Source organism: Ursus americanus, chromosome 6 (genome assembly GCF_024610735.1).
Source record: "Ursus americanus isolate L20-20 chromosome 6, mUrsAme1.1.p, whole genome shotgun sequence".
Taxonomy (NCBI): domain Eukaryota; kingdom Metazoa; phylum Chordata; class Mammalia; order Carnivora; family Ursidae; genus Ursus; species Ursus americanus.
In genome coordinates, this window is record NC_142132.1 from 50,993,436 (window position 1) to 51,013,134 (window position 19,699).

Here is a 19,699-nt window from a genome sequence, read left to right on the forward strand (position 1 = left end):
AATAAAAATAATAGAGTAGCAGTTTTAAGATTTTTGCCTAAGGAAACTAAAAGTGCATCTTAACACACCTCAAGCTCTAACAATAAGCAAAGATAAAATATGAAGCAACTAATGAAATACAGAGAGTAAGATTATTTTACAAAGAACCCCATTTCTCTTAAAACATTTTTTTAAGAGGGGGAAGCAGGATTACTATCGAAATGATGCAAGTATTAATGCAATGTTTGATTCTTATTTAGATCCTGATCCAAATAAACCTACCACAAATGTGTACTTTTGAAACAATTACGAAAATCTGAATCAGAACTGGATATTAAATAGCAGTAAGAAATTAATATTTTCAGGTAATAGTATGGTTTTTTTTTTTAAAGCATCATTCTTGGAAAGGCAATCTGAGGCTTTAAAGATGAAATGACCAGAGAACTGGGACTTACCTCATGAGAAAAAGAAAAAAGCTGGGCCAAATGCTGATACTTTATTGAAGCAAGATAATGGGTAAATGGGGTTCACTATACTATTCTTTTTTTTTTTAAGATTTACTTATTTATTTGAGGTGGGGCAGAGGGAGAGAGAGAATCTGAAGTAGACTCCCCACTGAGCATGGAGCCCCACGTGGGGCTCAATCTCAGGACCCTGAGATCATGACTCGAGCCGAAATCCAGAGTCGGAAACTTAACTGACTGAGCCACCCAGGCTCCCCTATACTATTCTACTCCTGTATAGGTTTGAAATTTTCTGTAATAAAAAAGTAATATAACAAACACAAAGTAGGAAATTAAAATTAAAATCTTGATGTAGAAAAAAATACTCTAAAAAATTTATTATAAAAATGTTATTTTCTCTCCAGTGAACCTATAAATTCCAATGTGATATTTTGAAAACATCAGTATGATCCTTAAATTCATCTGAGGGGATAATAGGAAAGTACATTCTGAAAAGAATGAGTAATAATGATAGTGGAGGGGTACCTGGCTGGCTCAGTCAGTAAAACACATGACTCTTGTTCTTGGGGTTCTGAGTTCAAGCCCCACATTGGATGTAGAGTTTACTCAAAAAAAAAAAAAAAAATCACGTGGAGATGGCTGAGAGGGAAGGATTTACTACCAGGTATTAAAATGTATTATTTGGCAACCGCAATTAAAACAATTTAGTACTGACACAGAAATGAATGAGAAAAGACAGAATTCAAACACAGACCCAACAGCAATTACCTAAGGCAATACAGTATAGGGTATAGATGAAATTTCATAAAGATGACAAAAGAGCAAATTATTCAATACACTGAACTAGGATAAGTACATAGTCATTTGGGGGGAAAAACTCCCCTCACCAGTTAACCAAAAATGTAAAAAAAACAGAAATGTAGAGAATTCAGCAACTTATTTTAAAACCTTAAAACATGGACAGATTTCCTAATGAATGCCAACTAGTATTAAGGAAAATACTGGTAGTTGGGACCAGATATAAACCTAAGATCACTACCCAGGAAAAAGTGTGCATATGTGGCAGGGAGTAGAGGGTGCACAGGAAGAGGTCAGTATTCTTAATATATGAAGCACTCTCAAAAATCAATAAGAAAAAGATCCAAAAATTTGTCATAAGGATGGCAGGGCTTGAGAGAGTAATGACCATAGATACAAGCAATAATACACATACTCTTTTAATTTAGGTAAAGAATATAAGCATTTAAAATCCCGAGAAAGCTATAACACAGAAAAACTGCAGCACTTTGCAAATACAAGAGCAATCTTCATTGGCTTTCCAATCTGTATTAAGGATGTGTCGATGCTATTTCCTGTTCAGAGGGAGGATGCCATATGTCTTTCAACAAGCTCCCTTTGCCTTTCTCATCATACTGCTGAGGTGCTTATACTATTCTGGCTTCTCCTGATTGAATCTAAGAGACATTAGCTTTGAGCCTGCCTACCCACTAAGTGTAAATAAGTGGTAATAACTACATCATAGTACCAAGTGTTAACTGCTGAGTCACAGGACAATTTCCCAGGCATATCCGTACCTCTGGTGGGCCCACACTTTAGCCTGTCTGTATCTATTCTTACAATAAAATAAATAGCAATGAACAATAATCATGTATATTTTTTGCAAAGTAATATCAGATAATTACACAGTAACATCAGACAATTAAAATATATAGCGTTCTTTTAGGAAAAAGATTTACATGCAAATAATTCAAGGAGAATCTTATCAGTAGCTCAATTATAACATCATCAGAATAAAAACGTTACTGGGGACACACCATGGAATTATATACTTGTTAATCCAATAAACTTCTATTAAGCTCTTATTATATCTAAAGTACTCTGTGAGGGAATACAAGCTCAAATAAGACCTTAAGGAGTTCACAGTCTACTGAAGAGTCAGCATGGAAATAATTAAAATACAATGAGCATTACAAGAGAGACGTGCACAAAATATTCTGAGAGCACCAAGAAGTTTGAGAGTAATGAAAACGTCAAAGAGAAAATGACAAGCTGGTTGTTGAAGGTTGAAAATTTGACCAGGTTGAGAATAAGTAAAAGAAAAGTAAATTACACAGAGAGAAAAATATGTGTAAAAACACAGAGGGATACTACATTCAAAGCTTACCCAGGGAATTAGTAAAGCACAGGGTCCATAATAGGGTATTTTATGATAGACTACTCATCCATACTACTGAAAAACAGGCTGGAATCAGAGTTACACGATAAAAATGTATTTTAGGTAGATAATTTTGGCAACAATGTTCAGAAAACTAACCAAAAAATGTTGGGAGACAATTCTCCATGGGTTGATCATGTCTCTATAGGTCTTTATCAAAATTTTTTTTTTTTTTTTAAATAGCGAACAGCCTTAAAAGATAAAGATAGTGACTTTATCTCAGGGTAAAAGTTGGGCAGGTTTCTAAGAAGCACCTTTAAAGACTGGGGTTTCTTAAGTTCGAGATTACTCAATTGCGATATAAACTGCGAACACAACTTCCATCTGGGTCAATCTCCACATTGCCCCTGAGTGACTGGGGAGACAAGCAGAACCAATGGGAATATGAAACTCATGCTTCCTGCTGTGCCTTGAGAAAAATTCATTTGTCTCTGACACAGTAGGCTCTTGTCTTCTGTCAACATCTATGAAACTGTGGAAGACTAATTTGTTAGTTTGCAAGTGGGGTAAAATCCAAGACATTTCAATGTTTTTGACAAAAACCAGAGGAGACCAGAGCAGGTCACAAGACCAATTACCAAGCTATGCAGTATTACAAAAAGAAACAAAGATCTCAACATTAAGAATTATGAGGAAATAAGGAAACAGACGTAAGAAACATTTTTTAGAGGCAAAAAGGACAAGATTTGGGACTGATTAAATGTGGAAGGTGTGGGAGAGTGTAGGTTGAGTATGACTATACTGTCTCTAATTGGATGACTGGTGGATGGTTATGTCATTAACAGGAAAAGATAATATAAGAACACAGGAGCAAGTGCAATGTAAAAAGCCACAGAGTTTGAATATACAGAATTAAAAAGATACTAATGGAGAGATACCTACTGGATTATTGCAATTAGGTTTGTAGTTCCAGAAAGAGGTCAGGAATAGAGAAAAATCACTGAGAATCAGCTACTGAAAAAGGATCAGAAGCCCCTTGGAAGCCCCTGAGAACTTGTCAGGGTATCCACAAAGTCAACTTTTTAAATTTTCAATTTTCACAACATTGAGGTGTTATTTGCATTTTTACTATGTTGACATTTGCTTTCATACTGCAAATTCAATATGAAACTGCTGGTACCCAAGAACAAAAAAAGGGCAGTGGAACCAAGTTGTAGTAGTAGTCACCAAATTTAACACAACCCTGTGCTCATATTAAAAAGATACCAAATAAATTTAAGAATAGTTTGGAGAAGCTGCAAAAATCATTGATTCTTATTAAACAATGACCCTTAAATATACATCTTTTTAATACTCTGTGTACGAATGAAGTACAATGGTTTCCTGAGGAAAAGCACTTGCGCAGTTGAGTTTCTACATGAACTGCTCTTTTTATTTAAAAAAAAAAAAACACTTTTTATTTGAAAAAATGATTGACAGACAAATGATAGTTATTCAGAGTTGGGTATTTGGCAGACATTTTCTTGAAAACGAAGAAAAGGGAAGACTGTCACTTAAAAAAATAACTGTCAGGAATATTGCTAATAATAAAATTTGAGCTTTCAACTGAAAATTATAATTGTGTAAAACTCATATACACCACAGTGAGATTCCTAATACATAAAAGACCATTTTCTTGAGATTGGTAGTGATATTGGCAAATGAGACATTTTACAACATTTGCAAGATCTGCATAATAAACAAAAACTTTGCAAATGACCAGTACACCACAGTGAAAGTCATGTATGGCCAGAAGAGTTAAATAGACCAAAAGATTTTTTTAACATACAGCTTTGTTGAGATACAATCCACATACACTACAATTTATATTTAAAGTATACAATTCAATGGCAGCTAGTATATTCAGAGTTGTTCAAGCACCACTACATTAATTTTAGAATATTTTCAACACCCCCCAAAAAACCCCTTAACACAGTCGTCACACCCAAACCCTTGTACTCAGAAGCCCTGAGCAACCACTAATGTATTTTCTGTCAGTATAAATATGCATATTCAGGACATTTCACAGAGATGGAATCATAAAATATACAGGCTTTTGTAAATGGCTTCTTTCATTTAACATAATGTTTTCAGGGTTCTTCCATATTGTGGCATGCATCAGTGCTTCATTTCTTTTCATAGCCAATATTCTATCAGATGGATACTCCACATTCTACTTATCCATTCATCAGTTGATGGGCATGGGGTGTTTTCACTTTTCTGCTATTATGACCAATACTGCTATGAACATTCATGTACAAGATTTTATGCACTTTATGCACTGATGTGAGATTCTATGCATTTTATGTTTTCATTTCTCTTGGGTATATTCCAGAATTGCTGGATCATACAGTAACTGTATCTTTAGCCTTTTGAAGAGTAACCAGACTATATCCCAAAGCAGATGCACTATTTTTTTGTTTTTTAAAGATTTATTAATTTTAGAGAAAGCGAGTGTGTGAGTGGGGGGAGGGGCAAAGAGAGACTCTTTAAGCAGACTTCCCACTGAGTGCAGAGCCCAAAGTGGGGCTCATCCCACAACCCATGAGATCATGACCCAAGGCGAAACCAAGAATGGGACGTTTAACAACTGAGCCACCCACGTGACCGACAGCTACACTATTTTAAAATCCCACCAGCACGATTTCTCAACACCCTAACCAAAATTTTTGTATATGGTGTGAGGCAGGGGTACAACTCAATTTTTTTTGTATGTAAATACCTCATTTTCTCAGCATCATTTGTTGAAAAGGCCATCTTTTCTTTATTGGACTATCTTGATATCCTTGTCAAAAATTAATTGACCAAGGATGGATGAACTGCTGGACTCTTAAACCTATGACAACTAAATCTGACAAAGGTGCAAAAGTAATTCAACAGAGAAAGAATGGCTTTTTCAACAAATGATGCTAGAATTAATGGAGAGTCATATAAAAAAAATCTTCAACCCATTCTTTATAATATAAACAAAAATACTTCAAAATGGATCAAAACCTAAATGTAAAATTTGAAACTATAAAAATTCCAGAAAACGGGAGAAAATCTCTGTGATCCTGAATTGACTTTGATCAATACATTTTTAAATACCAATTTAAAATATATAACTGACATTAACTAAGTGCTAGTGGTATCATAACTTTTTATCTTGGTCACTTAGTACTTCATACATAGATACATCATAATGACTATAATTTCTCCCCTGTTGTTGAACATTTAGATTGTCCTCAGTTTTCTAAATTACAAATACTGGCTTCATATTTTCAGTATTACTTATGCACATAACTTTTTTTATTGGATAGATACTTAAAGTAGGAATTACTGGGTCAAAGATTATGTGCATATTAAATTTGTAAAGATACTGCCAAATTGCTCTACCATAAGGTGTATCTTACAGAAGAGTATAAAAGGGTATAAAAGAGTTCTTTGCTTTTTATCTTCCCTAACACTGAATTCTAATCAGTTTATTTTTAAAAATGTGACAACAAATATGGCAACTTTTATTTTAACTTGTATTTTTTATTGTTAATTAAGGTGAGGAGCTTTTCATTTACTTATAAACAATTCATATTTCTTATATAAATTGAATTACTCATCCTATCTTTTGTTTACTTTTCATTTGGGTTTTTCTTTTCTTCTTAATGATGCCATCAATCCAAGAATCTGTTTTCATATTAGGTACCTACTACCTCTTTGACACATTTGGAAATATTTTCCTTGTTTCTTTTCATATTTGTTTATTTCCTTTCACCCAAAATCTTTTTGGCCTTTTAATGTATATCTTCACAGTTTATGAGATTAGAAACAATAAAAATTGACAGAGAAAGGTAAGCCAGTGAAGGGTACAGAGAAAGGACATCAAAGAATTAATAAGCAAAGAACGAAGAGTGTCATTTTTCCTGAAAGATAAAGAAAGTTAAGTTTCAAAATTGAGAGAATAAGCAACAAATTAAACAACCTCAAGTAGGCCAATTAGGGTCCAGATTTTTAAACAGTCATTGGATTTAACAATTTTATTATCAGTGACCTCTGTAAAAAAACACGTTTCCAAAGAGAGATAAGATTGGGTGTTATATGCAACTAATGAATAGTTGAAACTACACCAAAAACTAAAGATGTACTATATGTTGGCTAATTGAACATAATAATGAAAAAAAATTGAGATCCCAGATTGGAGATACTGAATAAACAATGAGTGGGAAGTGGACCAGTGGTGATAATAAATGTATAGTACTGGGGTGCCTGGGTGCCTCAGTCAATTAGGAGTCAGACTCTTGATTTCCACTCAGGTCATGATCTCAGAGTTCTGAGATAGAGCCCACCGTTGAGCTCTGCACTCAGCAGGGAGTCTGCTTAGGATTCTCTCTCACACTCTCTTTTTGCCCCCCATGTCTCTAAAATAAGTAAATAAATCTTAAAAAAAAATTTATACTATGCTATCTATACATCTGGTAGTGAAGGGAAGGGGAATAACAGTTTGAGGTTCTAGAGAATGAAAAAGACAACAGAATAGAGTTAAAAAGACACGATTATACAAACAAGTTTGAAGACAACAGGGAGAAAAGGTAAAAAAGTTGAAACCTGGTGATTTCTATTATATTTACACAGTGGGATATGAAGTTGCTTGTTGAGGGTACGGTAAGATGATACAGGAAATAAAGATTTGAACAAATACATAGAAAAATGACAACAGGAGAAGAAACGGAAAGTACTGTAGATGCAGACATGTGTCACTCCCTTATAATGCCTAGAAAAATGTCTTGCACATAGATGGACTCATTGAATGGGTTTAAAATTTAATTTTAGATAATTAAAAAATATACATGCTTTAGGAAATTTAGTTTTCATATCAGTTTTTTATATAAATTTTATGTAACCAGTATGCTAATATAATAACTACACTGTGATGTGATTTCCCAAGGAGAATAAGTAATTCTATTTATTTAATTTCTACAGAATTACATAAAGTTCAGATTAAGGGGTTGGCAATTTGATGAAATGACAGTAATTGAATTTTATATCTGAAACATAGCATGAAAGATTTGCAAATGTCACTAAAAATGGAATGTTTAAAATTTCTCTAGGTATTTAATAAATAATATTTTAAATATATGTACAACCCAAGAAATAAGGAAAATTTAAAATATTATAACATAAAATGTGAGAATAATACGGAATCAGTCAGGTTTCTATCTGAACTATATTAGCGGGAGTAACTATCAAATCATTTCCAAAATAAAAGGAAAAGTAAAAAGTACTAAAATTGTTAATCAATGGTAAAGCTTGTATCTAAATAGAGTTAGAATGAACACATTACTAAACGTATTCAGGTACTAAAGGTATTCTGAAAATGATTTTTTAATTAATAAACTGACATCAAGGGGGAAATTAGGTAATGATTACATGGGAACTCTCTGTACTACCTTGGAAACTTTTCTGTAAACCTAAAATTATTCCAAATAATGAGTTTATTTTTAAAAACTAACAATGAAGCTTTTTTTTTACCTTTTTACTTTAAAATAATTTTATACTTACAGAAAAGTTGCAGAAATAATACAGAGAATTCCCATACACCTTTTACAAAGATTACTCTAATATTAGCATGTTATATAATGAATATTATCAAAATCCTGGAATTGCTTTCACATTTTGAAACGTGTATCCTGCATATCATAAAAAATCTCTGTGTCATAAAGCAGTATTTTTATTACAAAATTTCTTTGACATGGCTTGTTCTACTCATCTCAGGTGATAAATACAAGAACACATTTCTACTTGTAAGCAGAGTAAAAGAAAGTAGTGTTTTCACCTATCAATTGTATTTCTCAACTTTCTAGAATGTATTCCTATTTTGGAAATGAATATCCTGTAAGTGGATGAATAATAAAGTATTTATAAAATTATATATGACATATTAATTTTCAAAAGAATTTCCAGAAAGAAATCTACAATTTTCAAAAATGTTACAGCATGAGCCAAGTGAGGGTTTGAAGACCAAAAATGTGTAAAAGGACCCACCTGTATAATATTAGTATTATGATTTTCACTTAATAGTCTCAATATCCAAGGTATAAAAGAGTAGTGGATGGTAAGTTAGACTGATCTAGAATTGGTAGATAGGTGAAATAAAAGGACATAAAAATTGAGAGAAAAACTTAAGTGAGGTCGGATGCATTATCCAAGTGCAATGGAATGGCAGATTTGAAGGCAGTGAAACTTAGAGGTACAAGGGGTAGGAGAATTCTATGCAATCAAAGAGTGAAATTACAGGAGAAAAGTCAGGGAAAGATTACAAAGGATGAGAAGCTTTAGTCCGACAGTAGAATATTAGAACTTTAGATTTCATACATAGAACTGTAAGGAATGATGATGTACAGCATGGCCAACATGAGAGCACTAGTGGGGCTGAAAAAGAACCAAGTTCAACAAACTCTGAAATTAGGATGATTACTGGGTTACAACAATGAAGTCAGGGGCACCCAGGTGGTTCAGCTGGTTAAGCGTCTGCCTTCGGCTCAGGTCATGATCCCATGATCTCCCTCTCCCTCTGCTCATGCGTATGCTCTCTTCTCTCTCTCTCCCAAATCAATCAATCTTTAAAAAAAACCAAACCAAAACAAAAAACAAAACAAAACAAAAAAAACAACAAAAAAACATACCATGAAGTCAAGCCACCACCAGGTAGATTATTCCTTACCTTTCCAGCTTCAGAATCCTTGATAGATACCGATATGTCACAATTAAATTCACTTAAACATCTTTAGACTATAAGGATATAAAAATTATTAAAATGTGCATTTTATCTGGCTTCTGTTGGACCCAAATAAGTAACACAATTAAAAAAAGAAAGACTGCCAAAGAAGAAATGTTAAATTATCCTGAGAAGGGAGTATTAGAGCAGAATTGTCATTTCACAATTTTTTCCTAGTTTTTCAAATAATGCCTCCTATTATTAACTTGAACTGAAGTAATATAGTTATATTCATAAGAGTTTTATTTCTTAAAAAAATAAAATCAGTCATTTGAAATATTTTAAAATTCAAGAAATGTACTCTAAATCAATGCTATAAAGAAATATTAAGCATTCAATAAACGCCTACTGACTCAGCATGGAAGGATCTGAAGTACATGTAAAAATCATGCTGAAATTTAATATAAAGTCATTGTTCTGAGGAGAGCAAGAAAAAACAATGACCGAGACTATAACTGATGTGAAAATATGAGTGGAATTTTTATTAAAATAAAAAGTACTGATTATCATAAATGTCCCATTTATTAGAGAGTTAGGATTTAAATAACCACAACAAGTGATCACAGAGGCACTAAGTAACAAAAAATATAGTTAAAAAACACAGGCAACTATTACTTCAAAAACTGTAAGCCTTCATTTAGTTCACTTTTAACAGCTGTAAACACTATATATAGACCCCAGGAGTCAACTAGTATCAAAAATTACAAGTTACTAATAGACACTCAAAAAAGTTTATTATTCAGAGAAACTACTACTTTGTGAGGTCCACAAAAAATAGAATATTTCAATTCCAAGAAAATTCATTACTCATTTCTAAGAAATAATTGGCACACGATGGAAATTCCTTGATAGCCAAGATGTGTATATAATTAAAGCATGTAATTAACTGAATGTATAAATTCTCTCTTGCAAAAAACAATCTCTTTCATACACTGATTATCAATGGATGTGTCAGCATTATGGCTAAACCTTCCAGTTTTTCCTGAATGTAAGTAAAAAATAAATACACATCCTTTCAGAATGCATATGTTAGAAATCTAAACCATTTCAGAATGTTAAGGGGAATTGACTTTATCTTTTGGTGTGTGAGGCAGCAACCTTTACATTATGATTTTTCTACTATATAAACATGACTGATTTTACATTTTTTTCAAGCCCCAAATTTGCAACTGTGAAGACACACATTTCATTGTGAATTTTTCATTATAATGTATTGTTTGAAAAGGAAACATTATGATTAAAAATGTACTAGGTGATCAGTAAAGTTACCCTGAAACGAACAGTTTATCATACCTCCACATAAGAATTTCAAGAATATTTTGAAATACCTCAACATTACTCCATATGATCTTTAAAACTATTAATCAAAGATTCTTAATAGTAAGTAATTCTTAAATATTTTCTACTCTAAACACGCATATCCCAAACTCATTTCTAACCATAATCTACTGGACCAATTGTTTATCAGAAGAAACTGAAGAAAAATGTTCAAAAGATGTTGCTCAGATTCTGGAATGCTAGTACAAACATTGTGGTAGGCAAATGTATTTTAACAAGTAAACAAGTTGGTCAAGCCTATGAATACTTAAGCTAGATCTGGTTTTCAAAGAAATAATGTTAATTGATATCGAATAATCTATACCACACTCATTAACTTTTTGTTTAGTGATGTTCAATCATTTTTAGAGATTATCTTCTGATTAAAAATTGAATGGACTTCAGACAACCCATTTAGTGTAACATGGTCATAAACTCCCTTAGTTTTTCCATCTGTTGATTTGTTTTGATAGCTTTACAAAGGTTTAAATGATGGAAAATTACTTGTACAAATTTAAGATATAAAATTATGTGAGGTTTGACCTAGGTATATACCCAATGTACAATTAATCAATATTTTCTTTTATAGATTATTCTACTGGTTACGTATCTTAGATATCTGTCCATGTAATTTCATTCAGTAATGTTTTATAGTTTTAAGTATGCAAGTCTCATATTTTTTTTGTCAGATTTGTCCCTATATTATTGATGCTATGGTAAACATAGCTTTTTAAATTTCAAATTTTTAATTGCTAGAGAAATACGCTCAATTGAAAATACTGATCTTGAATCCTATAAATATACTAAACTCAATTATTAGCTCTAGGACCTTTTTGTAGATTCTACAGGATAATGAACATAGATGATATCATCGGTGAATAATGACAGATTTGCTTCTGCTTTTCTAATCTAGATGCTTTTCTTTTTATTGCCTAATGACTGGCTAGACCTTCCACTACAATGTTAAATAGAAGTGGTGAAAGCAGACATTCTTGTCTTGTTCCTAATCTTAGCGGGAAAGCATTCAGCCTTTCAACAACAAATACGATGTTACCATTGGTTCTTCATAGATACTATCTGTCAGGCTGGGGGTTCCCCAATATTCCCAGTCTGCAGAGTGATTTTATGAGGAATCAATGTCAGATTTTGTCAAATGCTTTTTCTGCATCTATAGACATCACTTTTTAGCTTTTCTTTTATTATTTCAGGTGGGAGGATAAATCCAATATTTGTTACTCTGTCAGAAAGAGGGAGTCTCAAATTCTTTTACTTTTGGATAATGAAAAATACACTTTGATTCACTGAATGTAGTCACTTGACTGAATGTAGTCAAGTATGCAAATATATAGCTCATAATAATTAGATAAAGATCTGTTTCTAACTTTTCATCTATTAATAAATTAGCAAGCCCTCAGATAAAATGACTAAACTCAGTCTAAACATGGTTACCAATATCCTATAGCAAAATACGGTATTATATTCCAAAATATGGCATAATGAGCAGTAATAACATTTCAGGCAGAAACCTGAAGCAGACCAATGAATTCTGGCAGAGCTACAAAGTAAAAATATGAAGTCCACTTAAATCAACAGCAGTTATGGTTATGTTAGAAGCAAGTGATGTGAGGTAGTAAGAGATGAATGCTGCATAGCCTGATTTAACGTCAGTAAATGTTCACAAAAAGCAAATCAAGAAATACTAAGTTTAAAAAGACAGACTTCAGTGAAATGATGGCAATCATCTTTCAGGACTGACCTGAAATGAAAAGAATACTCATTGCTGATCACTTGATTATTTGGGCATAATTAATGTTCCAAACGGAATACACGATGTGAACCAGAAGTTGTGGTTTGATGTGGGATTGGTTAAATTAAAAAAAAAAAAGAAGACTTCAAAAGGTCATTGAGATTAGCCTCCTTGGCTCTAATTTGTGAATATGGAACCACTGCTCCTAGGGGAAATACAGGGTTAGGTTCCTGTGATGCCCTGGTTACATTCTTTGTCAACCAGTTAATATCACTACATAACTTTGTTTTTTGTGTCTTTTTGTTTAGAGGGACATTTTATTTATGTTTATATATACACATATAAAAAGCTATATATATCTATATCTATGTATGAGTATATATACATATATACATTAATATTTGATTCATTAACATTGAAATCATGATCAAAAGCACTATAACTCATGCCAGAACAAAGCACGTCTAACAAAATTTTCTCTAAGGCACCTCACAACCCTCTAGCATCTAGGAACACTAGACTGCATTTCAGTACTATGCTTGGTGGCCTTTTTAAACAACAAAATCACCAAAGAAAAGCACAAAAATGAAAAAAAAAAGGGGGGGGGCACTAAATACCATGCAAAGGATACTTGTTTATGAGTGTAATGAAACAAGGCGGCCAAGTGTTACCGGAGATGGCAAGGTACACATCACTTGACTTTTTTCTTTTTTTGCTCCTCTGTTTATATCTGTGAATGACTGCAAAGGTACCCTGAATACTGATTTTGGATTTGCAAGTAAATTTTTACTGAGTAGGTGAACTTGAAAATATAGTATCTACAAATAAGGAGGATTAACTGTATATATAATAGGACCCCCTGTGGCCTTTATCAGTGGTTTTAAATCAGTGGTTCTTAACCATTTTTGAAGTCTTGGATTTCTTTTTTGAGAATATGATAAAAGTTAAGTATCCTCCCCAAAAAATCACACATTAAAAGTTATGATTTTAATGGATTTACAGACCTCCTATACGTCCATAGACAGACCTCCATTCCAACTGATAATCCATGAGCCATGGTTTAAAAATGATAGCTTTAAAGGTTATAGGCAAATTTTTAAAGCATCCATTGATAACTATTTTAGATTTCAACTAATGCTTAAATCCTCATATTTACAAAATAGCCATCATTATACCTATCAGCTTACATTTTCTGAATGCATAGTACAATAATGATTATAGTTTACCAACTAGATACAATATACAAGTGTCATAGAACATAAAATGTATTTGCAATTTTCACTCTTTCCAAAAGAAATTTTCCTTGCCTTTCTTGCAGAATTACTATTTTAAAAAATCTATAGAATATAAGCAGAAAAGCAACACATGAACTAATTTGGAGAGCTCTTCATGCTTCTTAAAACACTCCAATTTGGGGACATGAACATATAAAGTGTGAAGTTTCATAGCACATTGATATTTATATTAACTTTATAATTTTATTTGGTTCTCTACATACGAAATATCTGAAAATGTTGATTGTAATCCAGTATCCCTTCACTCTCAAAGAAAAAGTTTGACTGCCAAAGACACTTTCATTTAAAATTTTTTTTTTTCAAAAACAATTTTATATCTGTTTTACAACTGACACATTAACTTGGTAAATGTAAAGTACTAACAAGAAAGCAAGTGGTATTTTTTATTTTATTTTATTTTTTATTTTTTTAATAATAATTTTTTATTATGTTATGTTAGTCACCATACAGTATATCCTTAGTTTTTGATGTAGTGTTCCATGATTCATTATTTGTGTATAACACCCAGAACTCCATGCAATAATGTGCCCTCCTTAATACCCATCACCGGCCTATCCCAATCTCCTGCCCCCTCCCCTCTGAAGCCCTCAGTTTGTTTCCTAGAGTCCATAGTCTCTCATGGTTCATTCCCCCTTCTGTTTACAGAGGGGCAAGTGGTATTTTTTTTTTTTAAAGAAACAACAGAGAAAACAAATATCAGCAATTACTACAGCATTAAGCAATAACAGTTAATCAACAAAGAAAATTACACCCTTGCCATAATTATATATTAGGGTATGAAGAAGGGCTAAGTGGGAATGTTCTATATTAAAAATTTCAAAAGGTACTGGATATTTAGTACAAAGACTAAAAAATAACTTACTGCATTTTAGGTACAGAGGGTTCAGACATTGAGAACACTTCTAAATGACTAAAGTGAATGCTTAGCAGGAGAAGTTGAGAAGTTGTCTCCTGATAAAGGGAGAGGAGATCGGTCAGGGGTCTGAAGCTAGGAATAAATTATTCAAGTATATTCTGAAGAAAATAAGAAAGAAAGGTGACTGAAAAGCAAACAAAAGAATTGAAAAAAGGTTGAAGGCCCAACTTCATCTGAAAAACTGGGTTATTCTGCCTCTGTACATACAGCATGATTTTATGCAAGTTTCTATCCATCCCTTATTCTGTTATCATCTTGATTTCTTCTGGCATGATATGCAATTTGGAATAACTATGATTCAGAATATCCTAAGTAGTCAATATTTACAAATTATGTATGTTGCTAAATTTTTTTCATAATTATCCATATCAGACAGTTCTAGCTATACTTCAGGAAATGTGGCTGTATTTATGAATGGATATGTAGAGATGTAGTAAGTATCTGTTGATGTATCTGTAGTGTTTGTTGATGACAGCTTACGTAAAAACAAGAATACCTTCATCTTCCTCATGTAGGCAAATACAGGATAAAAAATTCCTAGCTCTGGGAATGAAAGGTTTAGTCAGTTTCTTACCTCCTATTGTGAAATATATATAATGCAAATTACATATACATGTAAGTGGATATGAAGGGTTTTTTAATATAAAATTATATTAATAAAGAACTAATCCATATGCTTTTGCATAAACTATTTTATATTCTTTATATATGGAAAAATTTGAAATAAATGGACAATAGGTTTACATTAGACACAGATGTTAATGTTAAATCAACTGTTATATACATCACATAGAAACCTATGTTAATGCTAAATGAAGGAATTTCCCTTAAATGTTCCATAAGCTCAACTTACATTATGAGTTACTCCTTAAAACACAGGATTAATAAATAATACCCAAAGTATTACATCAACCCCTCACTTGAAATCAATATTTATGGATACGAGGCAATCCCATAACAAGTAATATAGATATACTCTAATTTTGCACCTGTCACAATTAGGAGATTTAGTTTTTAAACTTTTATTATAAATAAATGAGAAATTAAGTCCAGTTTTTTAGTTTGCATTATAATTCTAACTACTGAGAAATATGTTAACTTCAAAAATTCTAGAATTATTTTTATTCTCTGGGCATGAAGTAGATTCTTTTAATTAAACTTATTTTTCAATGTACTATGAAATATATGTATATATTTATACAAAATTTTATCCATATAAATAGAATTTCAACCCTAGATATCCCAATCTCAGCCTACCACCTTTTTTTAGTTTAACAGAGAGGTGTGGAGAGAAAAATATTCAGAATCATAGATCATAAACGTGCATATGTGACAGAAAATATGTATGTTATCTGCCTATGCCAAATTCTAGTCATTAGCGCTATATTTTCTAGTTATGTTATCCACCTATGTAAGCCTTAAGGCCAAACTGCAGTTCTGCTACTTACTAACTGCACAGCCCTGCACTTCCTATAAACAAGTATTAATTCAGAAACCATCAAGGGTCTGATATTTAATCCTACTTACATTAATAAATTAGCCAGTGTCTGCCTGTTTCTTTCTTTTTTTCTCTACACACACACACACACACACACACACAGTGACATAAGGACATGAGACCTCTGGATCAGAGACAAAGACAATTTATTGCTCATGGCAAAAACAGCAGCCAGAGCAATAACTTAGTGCTATTTCCCTGAGTTCCAATCCTCATGAGGCAATGCAATGAAAGCTGGATATTACTGGCACATGTAGCAGAGAACAGCACAGGAGAGTAATCCCAAAACTAAGAAACTTTGATCTTTTAAGGTTTCTACTCTGCTCTAGAAAGAAAGATTACCCATTATTCTAGTAAAGAAGCAAATCTCCTAAAGGAAGGGAAAGGTGAGGGTCTTTTATTTTAATTTTAATTTTGGGATGTCTCTGATGTCATGTTACTACTAGTTTGACTATCCAGGAATTTCTCCTCATACAAAACACTGGCAATGCAAATGCCTTTGCTTAGAGACTGTGCAGGCACGTGAAAAATCTATGAACTATCTCCCAACACTCAGTTTTCCATCTCCAAATGAGGATAATAACAGATGCAATGAAGTACTATAAGGTTTAGATGTAAGGTGTCTAATGAAGTGACCAGCATATAGAGTAACTATTTGAGACAGAAAAACCTGAAATAGGGGATGCCTGGGTGGCTCAGTCGGTTAAGCGTCTTCCTTCAGCTCAGGTCATGATTCCAGGGTCCTGGGATCAAGCCCTGCCTCAGGCTCCTTGCTCAGTGGGGAGCCTGTTTCTCCCCCCCGCCTGCCGCTCCCCCTGCTTGTTCTCTCTCTCTCTAATAAACTTTTTTTTTTTTTTTTTTTTTTAAGGAAAGACTTGAAATAGGCTTGTTAAAGATGTACTGACCAGTAGGGTTCTTGATTCACTAGATACAAAATTTAAAAAATAGGAAAACCTTAATATTTATAACAAGATACAAACCATCCTATGAAATGAGTATGTTACAAAATAACCCAATAATATCTACTATGTGAACAAGATTGAGAAGATTCTTTTATTTATACTAACCAACATCTTTCAGTGATTTTCAAGCAGTATTATGTGATGCACTAACAGAGGATGATAATTATAATGGGTCACAACCATCATTTTTTTAATCTAATAGAACAGAATAAAAAACCAAAGTACAAGGTACTAAGGGTAGAAATTATTTAGTGAAAAATTTCAGTTAAATAAATACACACAGGCACCCTTAGAAGTGATGTAAACTGCATTTCTTAGTGTGGATTAGCAGACATATGTATTCAGTTATATGATAAATAAACAGTTCCCAAGAATTGGGAATTTATAAATAGTACCTAATATTTACCAATAAATAACTGCTTAAGAAAATAAAATTGAGGAAACCTCAGTTTTAAACATAATGAAAATAAGAAAGAACATGGACCAACTGTCCAATTCGAACTGAAGACAAGATAGAAGGAACTGATTAAATTGCAACAGAAAAAAAAAATTAGATGGTCCTGACTGAGAAGAGCTAAATATCTTAATGAAAAATTTGAATAATATTAAAAAATCTTTTAAGGACAATATGCTTTTCTGTTCAGCTTCCAAAAATTCTATCTGTAAATCTTCCCCAACTCATCTGGCCCCACACACTACATTTCTAGGAATATACTAAGCATTAAAGAAGATAAAAGCCATATTAAATAACCACTACCCCAAAGGGGCTTATAATAAAACAAAATTTAGCCTAGTCTACATTGTATCATTAACTCTTGATTGCATTGGACTAAGTATATACTTTACATATTATCTAAGATGTTTTTCTTCCCTTTTTTGGGTCATTTTATTATTCCTTCAAGTGACAGAGAAGTTTTTAAAAAGCTGACATATACATACTTTGTTGATAATTCTAAAAAGTGAAATGATGGGGGCGCCTGGGTAGTACAGTCATTAAGCGTCTGCCTTCAGCTCAGGGCTTGATCCCGGCGTTATGGAATCGAGCCCCACATCAGGCTCCTCCGCTGGAAGCCTGCTTCTTCCTCTCCCACTCCCCCTGCTTGTGTTCCCTATCTGGCTAGCTGTCTCTCTGTCAAATAAATAAATAAAATCTTTAAAAAATAAAGTAAAATAAAAAGTGAAATGATGGAAAAGCAACTAAGTGGTTTAACTTGTAGGAATAAATTGAGTCAGGAAAGCTGGGCTTGAACACTTAGCCTTACTTATCACAGCATCTAGCCACGTGAGCTTGGCCAAGTAACAAACTCTTAAGATATGCATATAAAATTCGAAAAAAATTGACCACAGTACAACCAAATCCACAGAGTGAATAAATACTTATAATGAAGTTCTGGTGATTTACCACAGTCCTCTGCTTGGACTACGTGCATTAAGTGCATATGGCTTAAATAATCATAATCACACACAGTGGAAGCAGTGAGTGAAAAGTGAGAAGCAATAAGATATCTAGCAACTCAAATTTAATTTAAGTGCTAATAGAACTTTCCCTTTGAATATGATATGGGTTTTTTATTTAGATTTAAAAAAACAATATAATTAAAAATGGAGAGATGCCGTGAAATTTTGGAACCATAATGAGTCTTAGTAATCAAGACTAAAATAATTAGTGAATAGATTAAGAAGCTGAAGCACTTCCCCAAGATCACTTACCTACCTGATGGCAGAGCACAGAGAAGACCTTCTATCTCGTGAGCTCCCACCATAACCTGTCACTTGTCATGACTGCTTCTATCATCCAAGAGGTTTACAAAGTTTTTCTTAAGACTATACAAAAAGATGTCTTCCTCTAAAGAGCCACAAAACAGTTGAAGTAAACATGTTTTTACATTACCAGTATCCAGAGGTAATACTCATTCAAAACAACAGATGTTTTAATAATAATAATAATATTCAAGGACTTCATGGATAATTATCAAAAGATCTTAAGGTTGAAGGATCAGTGTTGTGGGGCAATTTTTACCGTTTATAAAAGAATTGTGTAGGAGTCAAAGACACGCAATGTTTCCAGCAAAAGAAATTACACAAACACTGGAATCTTTCTGTGAGAGTCAATGAGTCTGTACATGTGATTCACTTCAGGGCAGCACAAGGTTTGCTATACTGATAAAAAGATAAAAATTACTATCTTGCCTCTGGCAGAAACTTATTCCAGATGCTCAGGGGAATGATGAGTTCACTTTTTCCTATTCCCATATGAAACTTCTTACTCAACAGCAGTAATCAGTAGAGAAGACTAAGTAAAGCCAGAGATTTAGTTGCTTGTATGATAATCCATACACCAATTTGTTGAATACATATTGTAAGCACTGTTTTAGAGTGATGCTTTTTAAAAAAATGAAAACCATTTTTTTAATGCAAAAGGATATAGCACATTTTTAAAACTTTATTTCTGTTCTATGCCTTTTTTAATTCAGAAAAGCATTTTTTTTAATCCCTAAGGAACTTTTATATACAAAATCAAATAAACTGAACATTACAAAAACAAGATTGCTCTTTTTTTACATTATGGAATACGTTTA

At 32.7% G+C, this 19,699-nt stretch overlaps 1 protein-coding gene and 1 non-coding gene across 4 annotated transcripts in view; one reads left to right on the plus strand and one right to left on the minus strand.

The window, feature by feature from the left end:
• Nucleotides 1-19,699, minus strand: part of ADK (adenosine kinase) — a 540,886-nt gene that overhangs the window by 299,648 nt on the left and 221,539 nt on the right. The gene's annotated exons all lie outside the window — the stretch shown is intronic.
• Nucleotides 12,424-12,492, plus strand: LOC123783175 (small nucleolar RNA SNORD2). Its single transcript, XR_006777153.1, has one exon. It is a non-coding gene; the product is annotated as a small nucleolar RNA SNORD2 (small nucleolar RNA).